Source organism: Heterocephalus glaber, unplaced genomic scaffold, assembly GCF_053883595.1.
Source record: "Heterocephalus glaber isolate CG9 unplaced genomic scaffold, H.glaber_assembly_v1.0 deba00001666, whole genome shotgun sequence".
NCBI lineage: Eukaryota > Metazoa > Chordata > Mammalia > Rodentia > Bathyergidae > Heterocephalus > Heterocephalus glaber.
Window position 1 is genome coordinate 21,751,021 of NW_028258406.1, and position 6,164 is coordinate 21,757,184.

The following is a 6,164-nucleotide window of genomic DNA, read 5'->3' on the forward strand; positions in this document are numbered from 1 at the left end:
CTTTGCCTTTATGCCAAGCAGTTTTGGTGGTGCCTGGGGAAGCCCCCAAGGATACTAGTGGCTGTGGACAGACTATCAGCAAATCTTCACTTTGCTGTGTGGGAGGAGTATATGATCTCCCCCAAATTCCTAATACTTGCAAAGTATGATGGTGTAGTAGAGAAAAAGTAATTTTTTTTCTTGCCTTTCACATGGGTTATGGTTGGCTTCCAATAGCAAAGGACTCACTAACTACAGAAAAGCATAACAAATTTATTTAACCAAAGTTTTAAATGACACAAGAACGTTCAGAAATGAAGCTCTAAATGCCCAGGAAAAACTGCATTTTTATGCTTAGGCTCCATGAAGAAGAGACTGTACGGAGTATGGTTGGACAAAAGGGTGGGGTCTGATGGTGATAAACTGGGCAGGGGCCCAGCAAGGTCTGTCCACTCGATCTCCTTGGCCCCAGCCATAGGGCAGGACCCCTGCTCCAGGAGGGTCTTATGACCTTTCCTCAAGAGGCAGGCCAGAGGATTTCTTTACGCTCAGTTCTCACATGGAAAGGCTGGGGAAGATCAGGTAGTGACCTTTCTGCTTCTGCAATGTTCTCAGTTTCCAAGGTGCTATGTTTTTGGGAATTGTATTCTAAGGCCCAATAATTGTTAATAAAAGTAAAATATGCTCATTTCTCCAACTACATTGTTTTCTAATTCCTGTGCCTTTATTCAACAAAACAGCAAGCCAGAAAATTCCTACTGCCTGAAGTCAATCTGATCACAGATGTAGCCCAGCCGCATCAGAGAGTCTGTGAGGGCACTTTCAAAGCCCCCCACCCTTGCCTGTGCCTATGCCTAAACCCTCCTGATTTAGATAGAGCAAAGGAGTCTTTCATTTGGAGCCCCCAAGGGCATGGGAAACACTTAAAGCGCAGTAAATAAAGTCAAGCCCTGTGCTAGGAAAGGGCACAGTTCTGATGAGCTGAGAGCAAGACCAGTTTGACTGTGGTGAGGTGTCTTCCTTCCCTGGAGGGAGCCCCCAGTGGCAGGAAGGTAGGTGAGGTGACTGACTCCCATGGAAATGGATGTCACCTTTACCTCAGGCACTCAGCTTGTCTGATTTTAAGATCTTGAGGACACAGCAGCAACACAAGCTGGGAGATCTCACTGAGGTACACGTTGTGAGACAGGCTCACAGGCAAGAGGGAAAGGGAGTCCAGAGCAGCTCCATGTGTCATTTAACAGATAAAATGAAGACATTAAAAAGACCAATGTGGGAGAAGGAAAAAGGCCCATTATAATCTGCTAAGCAAATCACTTACCCATCCTGAGCTTCATTTTCTTTGTAAAATGACAGAAATTGAACACTGGGATCTTTTCCTACTGCAAAATTCTAATCAGTTGGTCCATCTCCAGGCGCAAAGTTCACCTCTGAAGAAAAACAGGAGTGTCCACCCTCAGACAAAAAGAACCGAGAGTGTCTCTGTGTTAGTCAGCATCTCATCATTGTGACAAATGATGAGACAAATCAACTTGAAAGGAGTTTATTTTGGCTCATTGTTTCAGAGGTATCTGACCATGGTCACTTGGCCCTGTTGCTTTGGGCTTATGGAAGCATAGTACATCATGGTACAGAGGGCAGAGCAAAACTGCTCACCTCACAGCGGCTGGGAAGTGAAAGAGAGACACAGGTCCCAGCATCTACCTCTAGGTCAAACCCCAATGACCTGACTTCCTCCCACTAGGCCCTGGTTCCTGTGACCAAGTCTTTAGCATATGGGCCTTTAGATGACATTTATCCAAGCCATAATGTTCTCCTTTCCCAGATGCTGGCTAGGCTGGTGAGATCATGTGGAAAGAAGGGGCCCCAGAAACAGCTAGAGCAGCTGGAGCCCAGATTTTTGCTATCAGGCAAGGATTTCTACGTGATATAGCAATAATGGTAGGGAAATGATAATAATTGTTATTGCTAACCTGTATAAACACACATTTGCCAGGGATTGAACTAAGTGCTTTATACCCACCTTGTTTTTTTGTTGTTGTTGGGTTGCTGTTTTTTTTCCAGTACCGGAATCAAACTCAGGACCTTGCACTTGTGAGGTAGGTGCAGTACCACTGAGCTAAACCCCCAGCCCTATACCCACCTTGTTTATCTGAGATTTTACCAATGATAAAACTGAAAAACAGAAAGGTAGGAAAGCTGTCCAGGATTTCAGAACTACTACAGGCTTGGGTGGAGTGGTCAACTAATCCATTTTTCTTGAATTTATAAATCATTTCCCTTTCCATATCCTACCTCTGCTCCTTGGTAGCTATGTGACCTTGAGCAAGCCACAAAACTTCTCTGTGCCTCAACTTCTTCATCAATGATGTCAAAAATACCTACTTTGAGGCCAGGCATGGTGGTGCATGCCTGTAATTCCAGCACTCGAGAGGCTGAGACAGGAGGATTGCCATGAGTTCAAGGCCAGCCTGGGCTACATAGTGAGTTTGAGGCCAGCCTGAACTATGTGGCGAGAACCTGTCACAAAAAAAAGCCTACTTTATTAAAAATGTTGGAGGGAGTGAGGTACCCAGCCCAATGGTGCCATTACTATAAATATATTATCACTATAATCACAACATTTAGGGTGATGTGACCAAAAGAAGTCCCTTTACATAGCATACAGATGGCTGTAGAGCCAGGGTCCAACTGAAGAAGTTAATTTTGTACAAAGGCAAGCTCTTTGTCTTACAAAGACGAAGAATGAAACCACAGGCAAAAGGAGGAAGTTAGGAGAGTGTTTATTAAAAATAATAAGATAATTAGCTCCTGTGGGTAATCAATTGGTTGTCTTCTGATTTCTGGACTCTTGTACGTGTTATGGTTTTCTCCAGTGACATTTTAATAAGGTATTGAGTCTTTATTTCCAAAGTGTGCTTCATAGTCCTGGACCAGGTCATCAATGCATGCTTTGCAAACCTAGTTTGGGTCCTCCTGAGTTTGATCTTTCCTCTCAATGCATTGTCTTATACTTTCTGTTCCCTCTGTTACTTCGACAGGAGGTAGGTTGTGGGCTGAACAACCTACCATGAATTCTTTATACCATGTTGTAGTCTCATCACAACAGGTGTCACCTTTGAAGGAGGTTGGGGGAAGAAGGGAGATCATCCACAGAGGCTCTCCTTGGTATTGAGTTTTGAATAGAACTCCTTTAAACCTGAGGTGCCACTGCTGGAGAATGAGGATACCATGAAATTATATGGTTGAACTTTCAGTTTATAGCAGGTCCTGAGGCTTCAGAAGAAAAAAATTAAGGAATTATATTGAGAAGAAAAGAGTCATGTACTTAAGCAATGATGCGTTCTTTTTCCATTTTCTATTCTAAATTATCTCATTCAGCTAAAAGTACATCTTGTAAATCCCTCTCCTAAGAAGGGTGGAAAAGGCAGTTCTATTTGTCTTGAAAACCTTGTACTTTTGTATAATAATCCTCTCTACCAAACTTGACCAGATTCCTCTCATGCTTTGTCTTATGACAGTTGAAATAACTTGCATTAGGAAAGTATAAAGGTAAAAACAGTTATATCATTTATTTCACCACCCAGGGATAAGGATAACCATCACTAAAACAGTTTGATTGATTTTTAAATAATATTTACTTTTACTTAAATATGCATATATGTATGTATATAGTACATATATACAAGTATTCATATATATGTGGATGTCACACCAAGAGAAATAGAGATTATTAAATTTTATGGCCTATGGTAATCATAAATAGCTACTCGGGGATTCTTAGTTACTTTCTTATTAATGACTTCATCGATCACCTATTAATGACCATTAGATTAGGTGATTAATAACCATTAGAGTATTAAGATCACTAACAGTGGTCTTATCAATGACCATTGGGTCTAAATCTGAAGCATACCCATGTATTTGTCCTTTCATGTCTGTAACTATGTTTTTATATGTGAGATCTATGGCCATAAGTTCACAAATACATTGAAGTTTTAATGATGGTCAGTACTAAATTGCTTTTAAGAAAGCTTATATCCATTTATGTGGCCATCAAACAACCAGCTAATGACATATTTAGCCCACATTTTCCCATTATGCTCTTGCTATAAGTAGGCATGGAAGAGCACTTGGGCGCGCGCGCACACACACACACACACACATGTACACTTGCACACACATTCCCAGTCTACAGTGCCCTACCTTGATGGCTGATCACCTGAAAGATAAGCTCTCTACTTCTGAGGTGTGACCAGGAGATGTGACAAACCCTTCATATTCTGCATCTTCATGGCAAGAGAATACTTAAGTATGTGTTCTATGACTGTTGATCACCATAGCAATGTCAGAACCAAGTTAAGAGCAGAAGAGTGGAGATGAAAAAGAGATAGAAGACCACATGATCTGTCCCCTTGCTTCCAAAATATTCTCTACACACACCATGCAAGCTAAAGAATATTCTTGTTGTCAAAAGCATGAATGCTATAGAGGTTGCTTCCCTCTTTATTTGTGGAGTCTAAGATGATCTATGTCCTCAGGGAATTTAGAAGCTCTTTGAAGAGATACCGACAGACAGGATGTAAGTGCAGCAGATGAACTTAAAAATAATGTCCTAAGAGGACTCAGAGGGGCACCTTGTGCAGCCAGGCTGGGAATGGGTAGGAGACTAGGAATAACCAGGAGAGATACTTTCTGATCTGAAAATTTATGGAGGAATGGAGGTTAATGAGGTGAAAAAGAAGTAAGGAGGCAGGCATGGTGTTGCATGTCTGTAATCTCAGCATTAGGGAGGCCAAGCAAGGAGGATTGTAAGTTTCAGGCCAGCTAGGACTGCTTAGGGAGACCTGGTCTCAAAACAAAATAAAATACAAGTGGTAGGGGGCATGTGGGGAGAGGTACAATTTAAGCAAGAATGCTCAGGTGAGAAACCTGTTGTGTAGGTCAATTAAGTCCAGTGAGGTAAGCAGGGGGATCAGTGGGGTGGTGGAAGGCCTCTAACTGTGCTGAAGAACATGGATTTTAGCCTCTAATCCAGGAAGATGCTGGTATTCACTTATCAGGCATTCTTTCATACAGTTAAAAATGTATTGAAATATTTGACATGATTGAAAATGTAACTTCTAATTGCCTCAAGTGCATGAACATTACTGGGTGGTTCAAATGAGTGTGGGATCTGCGGATTTGTAACAAAGGAATCAGACTTTACTGAGTGGAAGAAGGGATGTAGGGGAGAGAGAAGGAATAGTGTATTAGCTGTACCTTGGGACACTGAGGATGAAGAAGGCAGGAAGAGGAAGCAGAGTCAAAGGTTAGTTCCAGCATCCATCGTCCAAAGGTTCTAGCCCTTTCCTTATGCTCCTTCTTTCCATGGTCACTGGGTAACACATACACTGTGGATGACTGCTCAGGTCAAGGACAAAGCTCAGTTTTTCCACAGAAGGATCCACCAGGGCCTTGGTTCCCCCAAATGGTTCTCATGTCTCTGAGGTTTCTAGTGCATCCCTCACGTCCATGCTTCTGTTCTGTTCATCATCCCAGCCTGAAATCACCCTTTCAAGAACCCCTTCTGTCACTCATCATTCCTCTTAGTGCACCATGCCATCTATCTTTCAGTGTCAAGGGGGCCAGGCCACTCTCCAGGTCCAAGCCAATATACTGGTATCACAGAGATGTTTTCTTCCTGTTTGGCTGTGGGTACAACACTTCTGATTTCTACCAATACCTAGGAGTGATACTCCACATTTGTCCTTTCCTAGTATCTTTGCATATGTGTTCCTGGAGTCTGTCTCACATCCTTTACTTTCCTGTATCTTTCCCCATTATTTTCCTCACTACTTGAGTACTCAAACAGTAATAATTGTTCCAGAAACAAGCTTGTGTTTCTCATTTGACATGAGGGATTCTTTTGCCTTTTTCTCCTTCTGCTCTGTAAATGAGATCTCCTCCATAACCCCTTGCTGTTGGGAGATAATTACCCACAATCCTGCAGCAAGGCAGAGAGAGAGAGAGGAACCATTGGCTCATTTGTGATCATGTACATTTGGCATCATGTACTACTGTATTGCAAGACATTGCTCATTTATCAAATTAAAATTTATTAGGGATGTTTGCTCTTCTTGTGGAACACTCACAGAATAAGTTACAATCTGAGGTTTTACTGTACTGTATAATGTGGATACCCT

The 6,164-nt window shown here is 42.1% G+C and overlaps 1 long non-coding RNA gene across 1 annotated transcript; it reads right to left on the reverse strand.

Moving 5' to 3' along the window:
* Nucleotides 1–2,746: 2,746 nt before the first annotated feature.
* On the reverse strand, nt 2,747–4,853 carry LOC147822284 (uncharacterized). Its single transcript, XR_015445915.1, has 2 exons — nt 4,186–4,853; nt 2,747–3,255 (listed from the first exon to the last, which is right to left on the reverse strand). It is a non-coding gene; the product is annotated as an uncharacterized LOC147822284 (long non-coding RNA).
* Between the last annotated feature and the right edge of the window lie 1,311 nt (nt 4,854–6,164).